This window comes from Wyeomyia smithii, chromosome 1 (assembly GCF_029784165.1).
Source record: "Wyeomyia smithii strain HCP4-BCI-WySm-NY-G18 chromosome 1, ASM2978416v1, whole genome shotgun sequence".
NCBI lineage: Eukaryota > Metazoa > Arthropoda > Insecta > Diptera > Culicidae > Wyeomyia > Wyeomyia smithii.
The window spans coordinates 197,105,373-197,123,276 of NC_073694.1; the positions used below are offsets into that span (position 1 = coordinate 197,105,373).

The 17,904-nt window shown below is 39.9% G+C and overlaps 1 protein-coding gene across 5 annotated transcripts in view; it reads left to right on the forward strand.

The window, feature by feature from the left end:
• LOC129733915 (ABC transporter G family member 20) overlaps nt 1-17,904 on the forward strand; it is a 49,366-nt gene that overhangs the window by 17,336 nt on the left and 14,126 nt on the right. For 3 of the 5 annotated variants that reach the window (XM_055695529.1, XM_055695530.1, XM_055695532.1), the window contains one exon: nt 2,313-2,417. The exons of 1 other annotated variant lie outside the window; for it this stretch is intronic. The gene's annotated coding sequence lies outside the window, so the exon portion shown is untranslated. Of the gene's footprint in view, nt 1-2,312; nt 2,418-17,814; nt 17,834-17,904 lie in introns of those variants that run through there. One more of the 5 variants, XM_055695534.1, reaches the window with a different exon arrangement.

Consider the following 17,904-nt stretch of genomic DNA (forward strand, 5'->3'; position numbering starts at 1 on the left):
TATCACTTATAGTTTTTATAAGAAAATAAAATTATTAGAAGAAAGAACGTAGAAAATTCATCAACCGATTGATGCATATAACTCACGAATCTAATGAGAAATTACTGAGATAAAAGCACTGTAAAACTGACCACTTTTCCAACAGTTGCATTTTTTTAATTTTCATTTTGCATCCTTACCTTACTGTAGTGACGTAGTTCTACGTCAGAACATTTTAAAAGTAAGATGTTCTGTACCGCTTGATATCCAAACTGATTGCGCAACAATTTGGTATGAATTTTTGCCCCGTATTGCTCTTTACACAATAACACAATGGGTGGCTCAGTACTTATACCGGATTTCGGCTCTTTGCTCGAACACAGAATGCAGAAACAAACATAAACAAAATATAACAAATTTGTTCTTTTATTACTGCTTAGTTCGCTTCTCCTGAACTCGTGTTCAATGCGGATGGCGTTTCCTTTTCGTGGATAACAAGTCGTCTTGCCTACATTAAACAGTGATAAACAGTGAAATCAAAGTAAAGCGAATACAGCCCTAATTCGGGACTCACGTAAGTGAGAAAAACGTCGCAAAGTGACATCTGCTGTGAAATCTGGGTTATTATAAGTGCCATATCACTGCTGAAGTGAAAACGGGAAAAAGTGACGTTTCGCGTGGAATTATTTCGCGACCATTTTGAACGGTGAAATGATATCACGAAGATTGGATAAGTTTAAAAAATCGTTTGATTTGTGACCTATTTATACATGATTAGTACGAAAAACGACCTACTTAAATTTTCGCATTTGATTGCCGCTCTAGTATCGATTTTTTACTGAATGTCTACGCTATAATGAATAAATCAGGAGGGACATTCTCTTGGAATAAATAGTTTGCGCTTCGGTTATTTTGCTCCTATGTTTTTTGTAAGTCTTAATGTTGTTACTTTTCGTGTTGTTAAATAAAAAAATCTAACCATTCTACCACTGCTAGCACTGAATATCGCTCTTTCATAGCTTAAGTGACTTATCACTTTAATACAGGAGACACGCATGGTTGAATATGTCCGAATGAAATATTTTTCTAATTTACTTCTCAGCTGATTTCGTGGTTGAAAACAATGAACAGAATATAGTGAGTTTGCCGTACACATTTTCTGTTGAGATTGACGCGTACATAAATTATTCTCCACGTCAAAATTTGGGACACTTACCAGAAACATCTGTAAAAAACCAAGCTCAAGAGAATTTTCATGTTTCGCATGTTTCCTTTAACTTTTGTTTAAAAATTTGCTCATTTTTTTATTCAAATAGTAGTGCAAAAATTTACAGTTTGCTGTCCATTACGAGTTGATTATTGTAATTATGGTTAATAAAGTTGTAATTGTAGGGTTAGAATATAACTGATAAACTGTGTAATTGCTAATTTTCCCCTTAAAATTTAGCAAACACGTTAGTAATACTAGTGAAACGGTAAACTCAACCTGCAGGCAAGCAATGTTTACTTCACAGGATAGCTAGAACGCCCCGAACAAACGCGCTTTTAATCAAAATTGCCGCAATTGCAAGTTTTCTACCGTCAAGGAAATATCGAAAGCACGCGAGTGCATTTCCACCTCGAAGCCTAGGCACGGCGTTGCGTTGGTCGTCTGCAGCCTGTTCTCGGCTGCAAAATGTTGTCATCCTTCGACCGCCATATGGTCTTGAAAAGTTCATTCGCATGATCAGGTTTGTAAACTTAGCGCTCAAATCAGCGGTAAAATTGACTATCGGACAGTCTAAATGCAAAAAGTTGTTTCCACGCTGATGCAAGGACGAACCTGCCTCTGCCGCCGCCGTTTGCGGTACACACAGTGTATTAGGTCTTTGCCCACTAGTGCCCCCTTGCAGTTTATGCTTTCCATGTGTATATTAACTACCGGCGAATACTTAGCCTAGGACCGGATAGGGCAACATGCAATACTAAAGCAAGCCATTTGACATTGGCAAACAAATAGGTATCAGGCTCTACACTTGAATGCAAACTGCATCTGTACGTACGACCGTAATTAGCAGGCGTTTGAGAGTGCATAAAAATGTAAGGTTTCAGCATTTCGCAAAAAATTATTTTCAATTAGAATTGGTTTCTATTCGCGAGGTTAACAGTTAGCAGGATCTTTCGCAACTCTGTCATTAGGTATGGATTCTAGATAACGCTAGATCGTAAATCATAGTCCTTAAACCTGTTGTACAACCTTTCACTATCATTGCTCAATAACTCCGTCATTAGTATGAAAGGCTAAATAGTTCTATGACGGTTTTTTTTTATTTTCTTCTGTATTTGATTCACAGATCGACCAATCCATTCAGTCGAACTTTCCAACATGCACTCTGCTTAACCATAATATCCAGTTGGCAGAAGGAGTAAACAGTGCGATAACCAAGCAGCATTTTAGCGTGAGTATGAAAATATTCATTGTCCCTTATCCCTTCTAAACCCGATTCACGTATGAATATGGCGAAAATTAATCAAACGAAATACTCGATTAAGGAGTGAACATTTTTTGATAATATTTCCGAGATTTTTTGACAATTTTTTCATAGTTATACGATGAATCTCTGGTTTATTTGGGAATCGCCAATAGAGATTAAAAACAATATATGTAATGAGTTTCGGATGATTTTCAAAGATTTTTCAATCATTCTTCCTAATCAATGAGGCTTGATATCTTCCAGATCCATCACTGTTTGTGCATATTTTTTTAGTGTTCCACCATTATCTTGTCATTGATTTGTCCAATTGGTACAATCATTGGAATGAGCTAGGCGTCGTACACAAGTTACGTAACGCATGAAGGGTCTGGGGGAGTGGGGTGGATTGAGTTTGCGTTACTATTACACATGGGGCAGGGGTGTAGCTTGGGTACTTAACATCGTTAGGTAACTGTAATATTTCCTCGAATTTAAAAATTTCGGAAAAAAAAGTTTTTTAGCTTCACATACTTATCATAAACGTTGCTTTTTTTATATGGCAAGGGAGGAGATCTGAAATCTAGATGTTCGCGTTACGTAATTTCTATGCGACGAACGGTTTTAGTCACTACATTGTTAACTTTTTGTCGCTAATTTGTGAGTATTTTGCCCTGATTTGTCACGATTTCGAAGTTATTATTTTCGTTTTTATCACTTCCTAGTATACCTATATCATGTTTGGCAAGTTTAATAACTTTTATTAATTTTGTTTCTTTGGAGTCCACGGCAAATAATCTGAAAATACGCAAAAATTTATTCCACCATTTTCAATTTGAATAAAAAGTTCTGTACACAGGGTCAAGGCGTACAGCGCTCAACGACTCAAGTCTGCTCTCTCGAAGGTTTTTCACGAAAGCTTCAACCAATTGGGCATTAAGCTCCTCTGATTCCCAACTGATACATCTTTTCCGCGCAAGCATCAACCTGGGTTATATTCCAGTTAGCTATCAGAACTCAAGGTGATCTTCATACCGAAGGCAGAAAGAAAAGACAAAACACTATCTAAGACCTTCAGGTCCATAAGCCCCACATCTACACTCCTGAAATTAATGGAGAAAATTACAGTTAGCCTCATCCGCAATGAGTTCCTCAAGAACTCATCACAACATAAAGATCATGCTTTCAGACGGCACTAGACATTACCCTGAGTTGGTGCACTCAAGAGTGGCTGAACATAAATCCCACTAAAACAATTATTGTACTCTTCACCAAACGGAGTAAACATACTTTGTTTCCCCCATCTCTGAATGGGTGCTTACTGACCGTCTGTGAAGAAGTTAAATACCTGGGTATTATTCTGGATAGTAAGCTCAATTGGACGGCCCAAATTGACTTCGCTGTCAAAAAAGCTACAACGGCAATTTGGGCTTGCAGCACACTACTTGGCAAGACCTGAGGATTGAAACCACAATTGGCTCTCTGGTCCTACATAACCATTGCACGGCCAAGAATTACTTAAACCGCTCTTGTGTAGTGGTCAAAGATAAATGAAATGACAGCCCAAGCAAAGCTTCATAAAGTTCAAAGACTGGCCGGTCTTTCCATTATCAGTGCTACGCGCACCACACCAACAACAGCTTTGGAGGCCATGCTCTGTCTACTGCCCCTACATCTTCATGTAAAGAAAGAGTCAGAGCTTGATGCACTAAGGCTTCAACAAAACAAAACAATCTTCGAAGACGATCATGTTGGTTATTTTCGCATTCTAAAGGTGTTTAAACTCACACCCTTAGTCACCGCAGTATCAGACTGCATGGCGGTTCAAAACAATTTCGACGTTATATTTTCGGACCCGGTGTTAACCCTCTAGAGCCCGATGAATCCTTATAAACACTTTTTAAGTGTTTTTAGAGGTTTTTTAGAGGTTTGACTGAAGCCCGCCAAAAGGCGGCATTGGGCACAAGTGGTTTAAAGAAACTATTTCAACGGGTATATGGCCCATCGTTTTTCAGGCAGAAGTATCCGCAATACTCGGACAGCCAAGTTGCACTATTGACACTTAAGTCCTCGAAATGTGCGTTCAAATTAGTTTGGAAGTACAGCGCAGCATAACGGGAGTTATCCCGACAGAGCCAAGTCTTAATGTACTGGGTATCTGGACACTTTAGTATCAAAGGCAATGAAGTGCTGACTACCTCGCAAGACACAGCAATTTATTGGCCCTGAGCCATTTCTGGGTATCTCCAAATCTACCGTCAACTGCGAACCCAAAACATGGGAAATGCTATAAACAGCTAACCGATGGAATAACACACAGGGCTGCAGATAAACAGTTTATCTCTCCAAACTCTGCTATAACCAAGAGGCTTCTCGGTCTAAAGCGTCTATACACGGGAGTTATTACCGGACACTGCCCTGCTCCTTATCATCTAAAAAACATCAAAATTGTTTCATGCGATAACTGCCGCTTCTGCAAACTTGCAGTTGAAACGTTAGCTCACCTGCTTGCCTGCTCCGGTTTTTTCGTAGCAGCTGCGATGTTGACACTGGCGTTTTGAGCTTTAAAACAATAGATAGGACGTTCAAAAAGCGAGAGAGAAAGTTTTGTTTGAGTCACCTTACCTACGCAATATGAAGCCCGGTCGGAAAGGGGTATACAGCAATCGAAACCTACCACAAAAAACTTAAACTTGATCATCTCATAGGATCTGGTCATACATAAACAGACCCAGCAGCCGTTGAAATGGTATATATTGTGATGGGAGCAAAAAATAGTTACCATAGAAAATTGAATGGCTGGCGTAACTATTTCATTGGAGGTTAGTGAAATATTATAAGGTGGATCATACCTTCTATTTTCAAAATACTTTTCTCTAAACCCACAAATGCTTCCACTATTGGAGTGTTTCCACATCAACAACACCACGCACACCGCCAACCACCGAACTGACGTCGACGGAATCAATTATACATATGCAGCACTCTAACACCAAGTGAAAGCAATAAAAGAACGAAAACACAAATCCAAACCATCGACAACCAAAATCTCAATCAATAGACTCTTCAAAAAATTATCCAAGAATAATTTACGATCCTGTATTCTCACCAAAGCTCACACGTATGGGCCAAACAGTACAACCACTGAGTGAAAATAAGTAATAGACAAGTGATACCCGAAACCTGGGAGGGAGAAACGAATACTACACTGAAAACAGAGGACACAAACGTGCGTCGTTTTTTGTTAGCGTATAACGATCTTTTTGCTGTAACGCATGCATGACTCAAACGAAGTTTTTAGTAACTTCAAGAATACTGAATCATTCTGTGCCGAACACGCATCAGTATCGGATGTGTTTGGTGATCGCTACGATAGAATATAAAACAAAAGACGCGCGAGCAAGTGTTGGCATTGTTTGCCTGGTCGAGTGAAGGTTCAAGGTCGCCCGCCTTTGTGCAACTGTTTCGCATCGTGGCTGTTTGCTGGTGCGTAAGCCGATTTGGCTGCTAAGTGATTTGTGCTACAGCAGTGGACGAGAATCTCAACACAAAGGAGGAAAAGAAGAAGCCAACAGTTGACAGCGAGTTGTGTCGCTGTGCTGAGTGATCACACGCCCGGCTCGCTGCTGGTGGCTGTTTGGAGCTGCTGTATTGGTGCTGCTGGCTGTAACGGCTGCAGCTTCGACCGTTCGGGCAACCAACCCTGCTGAAAGGAGAAGTAAAGAGGTACGTGTTCTGTCGGCGCTAGTGCGCTAGATTTAGCGCGATGGATGTAGATCCCTCGCCTCCCGTGCCACCATCCCCGAACCCCTCCGGCCCTGTCTCTCCTGCCAACCCTTCCTCTGTTAATTCTCCAGTCCCCCCTCGCCCCAGGCTTTACCCGGACGGATCTCAGGGCAGCTTTACTGTTTTCTTTCGGCCAAAAGCAGGACCGAAATCGAAACCGTTAAGCATCCTGCAGATTTCGAAAGACCTGACGGAGGGGTACAAGGCCGTGACCGAAATCTCCAAGGTCAGACCCAACAAGCTCCGTGTCGTGGTCAGCGACCTGGAACAGGCCAACGCTATTGCTCGCTCCGAGCTTTTCACACGCGAGTATCGCGTTTATATACCCGCACGAGACGTAGAGATCGACGGTGTCATAACCGATTCGAGTCTGTCGGTCGAGTGTATCTTGGCAAGCGGTTTTGGCTGCTTCAAAAATGCTTTGTGTCACGACGTAAAAGTAAAGATCATAGATTGCAAGCAATTGCGGTCTGTGTCTCTTGTCAACGGCACAAAAGTGTACACTCCGTCAGACTCGTTTCGTGTTACGTTTGCCGGATCTGCTCTCCCTAGCCACGTCTCGATCGATCGGGTTCGTCTGCCTGTGCGATTGTATGTACCCCGTGTTATGAATTGCACCAATTGCAAGCAGCTAGGCCACACAGCCGCCTACTGCTGCAATAAGGCACGATGTAGCAAGTGTGGAGAAACTCATGCGGACGATTCTTGCAGCGTAAATGCTGAAAAATGTATTCACTGCGGGGAAAATCAGCATGAGCTCTCCACATGCCCGGTGTACATGCAGCGCAGAGATAAAATCAAGCGGTTACTTAAGAAGCGTTCAAAGCGATCTTACGCTGAGATGCTGAAGAAGACCGTGACCACTTCTACCATAACATCGAACCCCTTTGATCTGTTGTCCTCTGATGAAACCGATTCTGACGATTCACCAGCGGGAACAACTTATGCCAATCCTGGGGCGTCTAGAAAGAGGAAAAATATTTCCTCTCCTAAACTTCCCCGAAAAGTTCCTAAGATTTCCCAAAGTGAAATGAAAGTTACAAACAAACCAAACAGTGCTGCGGAAAAACCGAAGCAAACTCCTCCTGGGCTTGCAAATTTAAAGTCCCAGAAGGAGTTCCCAGCACTGCCAGGAACATCTAAAACCCCAGTTGTTCCTTTTGCACTCCCAGTTGATGAAACAAACTCTGGATTAGTGAAATTTTCTGACATTGTGGACTGGATTTTCGAAACTTTCAATGTACCCGATCCAATTAAAATTTTTCTTACAGCATTCCTCCCAACAGTTAGATCATTTTTGAATCAGTTGACTGCCCAATGGCCCTTCTTGCAGCGATTGTATCCTTCGATGCCTAATTCATCTGCGTATACGAAGGATTCTATCTCTGTCTTACAGTGGAATTGTAGAAGTATTTTACCAAAAATGGATTCATTTAAAGTTTTAATAAATAGAAACAAATGCGATGCATTTTCCCTTTGTGAAACTTGGCTTACTTTAAATATTGATCTCAACTTCCATGATTTTAATATTATTCGCCTTGGTCGAGACACCCCATATGGAGGAGTACTTTTAGGGATTAAAAAGTGCTATTCTTTCTATCGTATTAACCTCCCCTCGATTCCAGGCATCGAAGTTGTCGCATGTCAAATGACAATACAAGGTAAAGAGCTTTGTATAGCCTCAATATATATTCCTCCCAGAGCACAGGTTGGGCAACGGTTGCTCTTTGATTTAATAGAACTTCTTCCCTCGCCACGTTTGATTTTGGGAGACTTCAACTCTCATGGTGTGGCTTGGGGTTCCCCCTACAATGATAACCGCTCCTCTTTAATCTATAACCTTTGCGATGACTTCGACATGACTATTTTGAACAACGGTGAAATGACACGTGCGCGCCCAAGCGCTTTGGATCTATCCTTATGTTTGACGTCGCTACGGTTGGATTGCACATGGAAGGTAATCCTCGATCCTCACGGTAGCGACCATCTGCCTATTCTTATTTCAATTACTAACGGTTCAACTCGCATGCGACCAATTGACATTCCGTATGACCTCACACGGAATGTCGATTGGAAGTTATACGAGGAAATGATTTCAAAAGCGGTCGAGTCGATTCAACATCACCCACCACTTGAAGAATACAACCTCCTCGCGGGCTTAATCCTCGACGCCGCGTTGCAAGCCCAAACGAAGAAATATCCCGGCGTAACGATCAAAGAGCGGCCTCCAACTCCGTGGTGGGACAAAGAGTGCTCCGATGTCTACACGCAAAGATCCGACGCGTTTTTGGCCTTCCAGAAGGGAGGTATACCCGACGACTATATACGGTATTCGGAGCTTAATACCAAGCTTAAAAGCCTGGCTAAAGCAAAGAAACGCGGATATTGGCGTCGGTTCGTGAACGAGACGTCGAGGGAGACATCGATGAGCACTCTTTGGAACACAGCCCGAAGAATGCGGAATCGCGTAACGGTCAGCGAAAGCGAGGAGTCTTCAAGTCGGTGGATATTTGATTTTGCCAGGAAAGTATGTCCGGACTCTGTTCCTGCGCAAAACTTTGTTCGCGATACGTCTCCGGGGCACGACGCGATAGAATCACCTTTTACGATGGCAGAATTTTCAGTTGCCCTCCTGTCCTGTAACAATAACGCACCTGGGTTAGATAGAATCAAATTCAACTTGTTGAAGAATCTACCCGGCAATGCCAAGAGGCGCTTGTTGAACTTGTTCAATAAGTTCCTGGAGCAAAACATTGTACCGCAGGATTGGACATTAAGGGGGCTTTTGATTCCGTTTCTATCGACATTCTTTCGGGTAAACTTCACCGACAAGGATTTTCTCCAATTTTGAACAATTTTTTGCACAATTTGCTGTCCGAAAAGCACATGCATTTTACGCACGGCGATTTGGCAACTTTTCGCATTAGCTACATGGGTCTTCCCCAGGGCTCATGTTTAAGCCCCCTTCTTTACAACTTTTATGTAAATGACATCGACGAATGTCTGGAAAATTCATGCACGATAAGACAACTTGCAGACGACAGTGTAATCTCTGTTACAGGGGCCAAAGCTGCCGATTTGCAAGGACCATTGCAAGATAGCTTGGACAATTTGTCTGCTTGGGCTTTACAGCTAGGTATCGAATTCTCTCCGGAGAAGACTGAGATAGTAGTTTTTTTTAGGAAGCATGAACCTGCTCAGCTTCAAATACAATTAATGGGTAAAACGATTTCTCAGGTTTTGGTACACAAATATCTTGGTGTATGGTTCGACTCAAAAGGCACCTGGGGTTGTCACGTTAGGTATCTGATGAAAAAATGTCAACAAAGAGTGAATTTTCTTCGTACAATAACCGGGGAGCCCACCCAGGAGACCTTATAAGGCTTTACCAAACAACGATATTGTCTGTCATTGAGTACGGGTGTTTCTGCTTTCGCTCCGCAGCAAACACACATTTGATCAAACTGGAGCGAATACAATATCGTTGTTTGCGTATCGCCTTGGGTTGCATGCAGTCGACCCATACGATGAGTTTGGAGGTCTTAGCTGGAGTACTACCATTGAAAAACCGCTTCTGGAGCCTGTCTTCTCGCATTCTTATCAAATGTGAGGTCTTAAACCGTCCTGTGGTTAAAAATTTTGAAAGGTTAATCGAACTTAATTCTCAAACCCGTTTTATGACATTGTATTTCAATCACATGTCCCATAATATTAACCCTTCTTCGAATATTCCAAATCGTGTCGACTTATCAAATACTTCTGATTCTACTGTGTTTTTCGATACATCCATGATAGAAGAAACTCGTGGAATCCCGAATCATTTACGCGTGCAGCAGATCCCCAAAAATTTTTCCAATAAATATCGAAACATCAACTGCGACAATATGTTCTACACTGACGGATCACTTCTTGATGGGTCCACTGGCTTCGGTATTTTCAATAACAATTTAACCGTCTCCCATAAGCTTGATAATCCTGCTTCTGTTTACGTCGCAGAATTGGCTGCAATTCAGTACACCCTAGGGATTATCGAAAAAATGCCCACGGACCATTATTTCATCTTTACGGACAGTCTCAGTTCCATTGAGGCTCTCCGATCGATGAAAGATGTTAAGCACTCTCCGTATTTCCTGGGGAAAATACGGGAACATCTGAGTGCTTTATCCGAAAAATCGTATCAGATTACCTTAGCGTGGGTCCCTTCTCACTGCTCGATACCGGGCAATGAGAAAGTGGACTCTCTGGCTAAGGTGGGCGCAACAAACGGTGGAATTTATGAAAGACCAATTGCCTTTAATGAATTTTTCTCATTCGTACGTCAGAACACGATCATCAGTTGGCAAAATGCTTGGACCAGAGGGGAACTGGGAAGGTGGTTACATTCCATAATCCCCAAGATGTCAACGAACCCGTGGTTCAAGGGGTTGGATGTAGGTCGGGATTTCATTTGCGTGATGTCCCGGCTTATGTCAAATCACTATAGATTTGACGCGCATCTCCGTCGTGCTGGGCTCGGGGAAAGTGGTATCTGTGCCTGTGGTGAAGGTTATCACGACATAGAGCACGTTGTTTGGTCATGCCCTGTACACCGTGACGCCAGGTCTAAATTAATAGCTTCCCTGCAGGCCGAAGGTAGGCAGTCGGCTGTTCCTGTTCGTGATGTCTTGGCGAGCCGTGACCTATCCTACATGTCCCTTATATACGTTTTCCTGAAATCCATCCACGCCCTAGTTTAGGCCTACCCCCTTCCGCCTGCATCCAGCCTAACGACAAGAAAACGTTAAGACGCCAGATCCGGAAACAGCAATCAGACCCGCACGATACTCTCAAGGCCCGAGGGAGACAACCCAATATGCCAGTCCGTAATATCTTGGCCCAGCAGCGGAACATGTGCTTACCTATGGCAATGAAAACCATCATACAGTAAACCAGTGCTTTTAATGCAAAATATTATAGCTTTAAGTTACATTTAGCTTCAGCTCGTAGTCGGCAGCGAGGATAAAAAATTTGCTTTTAGTTATTAAGATACTTTAGAAAGTAAGCTACCAGATATAATTGGCGCCGTTAAACATTGAATTGTATTTGTGCCGTGTCGAATAAATTATAGATGAACAAAAAAAAAAAAGAATACTGAATGAGAAACTTGTCTGCAAAACACAAATTTTTCGAGTCTGTGTTTTTTCAATTTGCTGTTGTATAAAAGTTTCTTCAGAGTTTTGAGTTTATATATATTGACGCAGACTTTCTGAAAATGTGTACGAGAGCGCAACCTGCGAAGCAGATTTTTCGGGGTTACAATTTTACAATCTTACGTCTCACTATTTTGTGAAACGAGAATCAACATGCGACCGTGATAAAGTGTGTTCGAAATTGTAACCAAAGCCTCAAATCCAGAAAAGCGCAAGTTTAATAATCGAAGTACGCTGACATTAGGGTATAACTAAGTATTAAGTATTTCATTATGTATAAACATGAAGTAACATGTTTTCTATCTTTTCTGCATGAAAAACAACAAGATAATACCTCTATTTTCTTATTATAAAAGAAATAAATCATCGCTTCAATTTACTTAATTGGGCCACCGTTTCCTAATTTGGACCACAACAAATTGGGCCAGGTCTACTTACGGTGAAACATTACGGTGGATCGTGGAAGCTTCTCTAGTCGAAACACCACTTTTTATTGCTTAAAGACACTCGGTAAGAGCTGCTTCAGTATATTTTTCAACAATTTTCGGCGCTTTTCCCATTTAGATGCAATTTTTTACAATAACACGATCATTACACATCTATGGTAACTATGCTTCGGTGTGTTACTTCGATGTAAATAAAAATCCATTTAGGTAGGGTTCAGCGAGACAGCAGCGTGCTGATCGCTCTTGCTCGAAATGAAGCGTGTCGAAGTAAGAAAACCAGTATTTTTTTTATTCTTGATTTGACCACTATTTTTTCAAAATTTTAGGTGTTTTTTTTGTGGAATTGACTGCTTATCTTTTAAAGACATTATTATTCTACCCGTTCATCAAGAATCTGGTTATTTTCGTTCGGAAAGTGTGATGTCAGTACAGTTTTTGGTACAGCCATCTCTGATGAAAACGTTAACGAACCTTGGCAAACCAGGCAGCTGTTACCGTGCTGGATCGAAACCCGTACAGTATCGAAATCCGTACACCTTATTGTTTTTCTTCAGTTTTAAGCATTATAAAAGTGAAAATTTATATGATAGTTACATGTGCATATCCGTTGAGTTGTTGGCCTTCTGTTAAATTAAACTATGCGCCAGTAGGCCATGAAATAAAAATATTAAAAATGAAAAATCAATCGTGTATCGGTTTCAGTTGTCATTTCGTTGTATCGTTAGAGAATTTACTAAGGAAACGTTCTTCAGATAAAAACGATTTTCAAGTGGAATATAAGTGTTTAACTCTGTGAATCTTTTTAAAATTGATGGAAAAGGTAAGTCTTTGTCATTTTCGAACTGTATATTGCCTAATAAATAATGTAAGTTGTATTTATTTAACAAAAACTGTGCCGTACGGATTTTGATTCTTTTTATTTGCTTGAATTGAAATCCGTACAGCGTGTGTATCATGCATATATTGTTGAACTTTCTTCTTGTTTTCAGTATATAATGGAAGAAAACAAGTATAAATGTACGGCAAACAATTTTAAACGAGCTGTGACTGAGGTGCGCATGGGAAAGTCGTACCGGGAAGCTTCGAGAGGTTCCGGCGTTCCGGTTACTACGAAACGCTACGAAAATTGCACTATTTCAGCTGATATCAAAAATTTGAAAACCGTGTGAAACTTTAGGAGCCAGTTGATCCTCAAATATACTTTTTCGGTAATTTAAATATAAATTCTAAATAAAAGATGTTCATTTTTGTACTTCTTCATCTATACGGAGTTTAGTTTATTGTTGTATGGACTTTGATCCAGTCTAAATCGCGTGTGTGCGGATTTCGATTCAAAAGTGTACGGGTTTTGATTCAGACAAAAAACTGTGTACGGATTTCGATTCAAAACATGTTCTATTTAAACATGATTTTTTCGAGTTTCGGAGTGATTTTAATCATTTTGCTGGAAAATAGTGATAAAATATAAGTAGATCTATAACTAAATATGTCAGTTTAAAGCAATATGTGATTTCTTGATTTTATATTGACCGTCGAAGATTATCATGTGCTTAGGTGTACGGATTTCGATCCAGCATTAAAAGGTATTAAAAGATATTTTGTATAGCTTTAATGAAGAATATTATAGTAAACGTCTATTGCAACATTTCTTGTGAAGAACATTATTGACATTGTCAAAGAACCTATCAAAATAAGGTATTCAGGTGGTCCACTAAAGGAAGTGGTCTATATTAAGCAGTTCTACCCTACTTATTACTTTGAGCTTATGAAATTTATTATTTTACGTAAAAATAAACCAGAATATTTTTCAAAACGACAATGAATACAAAAACTGTTTGCGATTAATATTTTTTCAAGCAACGTGATACCTTGCAGTTATAACAATACTCATTACAAAAAAATGCTTTTTTTTCTTTTGGTTCAATGACAGTCAATGACAGTTTATTCTGGTTCATTTTGACACTTCCACAGCTTCGTATCCGTTTCTCCCTCCCAGTCCAAAACTAATCATAAAGGAGGAAAAACTACAAATGCACGAAGGGTTAAAGAACGGTAGGAGAATTGCAGGCGTACAATGTATAAAAATAGGAATCATTTGAAACAATATTCCCTACCCCGAAAGTTTAAAACTTGATTCAAGTATCTTCCAAACATACCGCAAAGCTCTGCTCTAAACGAAGAACGTTACCTTTGTAAATTAACGATAGTAAATAATTTGCATACCGAATCTATTGTGGAATAGCGTTTAATAAACTATTTTAAGAGTCCTTTGAAAAAGGCTTCAACAATCGGCCGAATCGTCGGATATGAATTAATTTGCTACGAAATCAGAAAAAAGAATTTTATGTTTCCATTACACTCTACTACATTTGCGAAGTAAATGTAGTAGAATATATTACTAGTCCGCACAGATACGTATTTCAGATGCTACATACAACCATCATCAGTTTTTTCTGAATCCTTATGTTATTCTACTAAGACGCTCAGGAAAATATTCTCAAAGTAAGTTTCTGTTCAGATTATTCACCGAGACTGCAAAGCCGAAAAACTAAATCTATCAAAATTAAGTTCGGAAAATTTCAGTTGTGGTTCTCTAGCAGCACCTACAATAAAAATAATACAAATTATTCGTTGAGAGCAAAGAGATTGGATTCATCCATGTCTTGTAAAAAAATATACACTGTGTCACGCAAATATTGATCAAAAATAACCTTTGTCATTTTATGTCCCATATTAATGGCACTACCAGGAGAAGTACGTCACGACGTTTTGTTGAATATTTTGAGGGATTTATTTGATTTTTTTTTCTAAATCTATGTCACTACTTCTGTTCTCGTTCATTTTTCGCATCCTCGTAAGAATACATGCATTACCCGCTAAATTAGTTTAACTTATTACAATCAACAAATATTTTGTGAGTTTAAGTTGACTATTTAGTTAGCAATGCACTGCAATTATTGTGTTTTGTGATGACTAATAACTGTATATATTACTAGTCTGGCGGAGTGGATTCGGGAACCTATTGAACTGTTACAACGGGAACCAATCAATGGAGATTCTATACGACTGGTTCTTGTTATAACAGTTTAAATTGGTTCCCAAATCCACTCCGCCAGACTGTAAATATAAAGACTGTAGGCAAAACGCCCCAATGCAGAAGACTAATACCTACGCCTCTATCAGAAATCAGCACGCAAAGTGAGAACAGCTTGGAGTCTCAGAAGTGAAATCACGAGTAATGAAATATAACGCGCGTAATTTTTCAAATAGACGTATATCACAAAATCACACTAATCCGCTTACATTTTTCTGCTTACACCTTTTTACTAGCAAAACGACGAATTTGCGAAATAAATTTCCATTTCAGATACGCACTCATAAAATCGACGAAAGTAACGCGGCGGAAAAAAGCCCGATCGTCACTATGGTGTTGACTTTGCTTATGGGTTAATCGACGTTTGGTGAATTTTCATGACATGAAATGACGCAAACGAAATAACGTATACAACAAACGTTTTTCAACCTGACGAATCGCACATGAAATTTTGACGTAAATAACGCATCAGCTAACCAGGATATATGAATGGCAAGGTACTCTGGACTGACACGTGCATCAGTAGTAGCGAGGTCGTGACTTGTTAGCTTTGCAAGCTACATGGAGTTGTATAGAAATTTTGTCTAAATTGGTTCATTTCCGTACTATTTTTGTTAAACGTACATATTTGTAATCCCAGGTAGAAATTCTACCTATGATTACTTTCTCATCAAAACCACGGGTGGATGATTTTTCTTAAAAAAATGGTACAATTTTAAATATATTCTGATGTTTTTTCACAAGAAAAAAACGTAATTAACATTGTTGTCTTTTTCATCTCAAATTGGACGTTTTAAACCATTCGTTTTCTGACACCAACTCTCTATCTGCTCTAGTTTTCGAGATATTGCAATTTTAATGCAGCATGTTTAGTGGAGAACCTGCATCAATATAAAACTAGCAATCAAACCACAAGTTCTGCTGCATTAAAATTTAAATTTCCAAACCATGTCATATGTTCTTAATGTGAAGAGCCATATTAAAATCCACTTTCAACCACCTTCTTGCATCTGAAAAATTGCAACTTATAGGCATAATTCTGCAGTGTCATCAAGCCGACATCAAGTGTCAGCTCCAACTTCGCGCTTTTCCGCCGGCCGTATTGCCACTTCCTCACGATGTCCGAAAACTTCAAACTTGCAAAAACTTTTCTACAGACACGAACTAAACATTCATAATAGGCTAGACCTTCTCTGGTGCCCCTTCCGCGGCTTAGCCTCACGTACAAAACAAGACAGAAAAAAATAACTCCTCTTTCCTTGGCTTGATCACACAGATGTTGGCCTTAAACTTTCGAAGCACCTCTTCGATGCTCTTACCAAGGTTCTTGGTCCTCTCGCTGTGCGAACTATAGGAAGAGGTAATGTTATTCTGCGACTTATTCTTTCAACGTTCAATGCCTTGTTGTCATCGTTTGCTGACAGCTCATCAATTATTAATCGATGGTTTTCGACGGTGGGTTTCGTTGCAATTCTCGATGCTGTGAAGATTCGTTAGGGTGAGTGCGAGTAGGTCGAAGAATGCAATACTCTATACACACTTTTTAGCGTTTAAGCTTAACATGCTGCCGATAATTATTTGTTTGCTTACACAAGATGCGTTTACCTTAATTGCAGTGTGACAGAGGAATCAAATCCCGATGTTGCACAACCACCCTTGATTATAATCTACATGATCTCAAAAAACAATACTGCGAAATCAATTATTTGTAGGCTATTTTCTCAGCGTTTTACTACGTACTCAGGGTGTATATACGTATGTTTTTCCGCGAGAACAAAACTGGACTCGCTATGTATCGTACGAAGTGGCAATGATCCAGAAACAGATCGTTTTCAAACCTATGCCCGACACATGCCAATACGAGTTTGTAAAGCATCATTACCTATTCAATCTGAACAAAGATCTTTTGAATCAACGCACTGGTGAAATCGTGTAAATTACGGCAATTATGTAGTAATACACGATTCGGACTGGACTGTAATAATCACCCTTTTTGCTAGTCGAAAATGCCCCCGGGTGTTGCCGCTGGCAATGACTGACCGCATGACCAATTTATGTGCAGTTTTAGTCAGTCTTTTTGATTCCGTACAGCACAGTGATTCGTCAAATACGACGAAGCTCTTCGGCGTGTGAAGCCACCGCGAACGTAAAAGGTAACCTGCCGGAGTAAACCTACCCTATTATATTATTATTATATACCCTATTTTGTATAATATTAACCGCAATACTACATGAAAAACACTTGAAAATGCACAATTTCAGATAGAGTGTGCGAGTGGCATTCACAAATCAAGAATAAAATTTGTAACTCCTCTGAATATTGTGTTTCATTTTAACAATATTAATCCTCACTGTCGTCATGTTGAAACCAAATTCCCCGGAAAAAATGTAGTAACACATGCACAAGCAGCACCAAAATCAAAAAGCCAAAGCTAACAGGAAAATTCAGTGAATCATGGCAATGTTTTCACCATACTGTAATTTTTTTTTCGAGGGAGACTTCGAAGGTGAATAAGCGTAAATAAAACAAGAGACTTCAATGCTCCAAATGACGAGTGCATCGTTTCGGTTCTGACTGACGGCGGCGTGACGACGACGACGGTGGAAAAAAAATGAATGAAATCATCAGGCGCACGAGTGAACAAAAATACCGCCAGCGCTTGGTTGTGCTGTCGGCTTTCGCATTTACCTCAGCTGATTCAGAAACAAGGTCAACAACACCACCGTTTTCTTCTATTCAAATCAGCGCTACTACGTCTACGATTGAAGATTATGTCAGAAAAATAACGAGTTTGAAATGGATATCAGCAAAATGGTTGGAAAACAAATGTGGCTGCCTTTTACATTTTCTCTGTTTTGTTGAACGGCGCTGTTGCCAAGTAGTTTTTTGTAATTATTTAATTTATTTCATATTCTTTCCTATTATGTTCACTACTTTAAAAATGTTATAAAACAAGTTT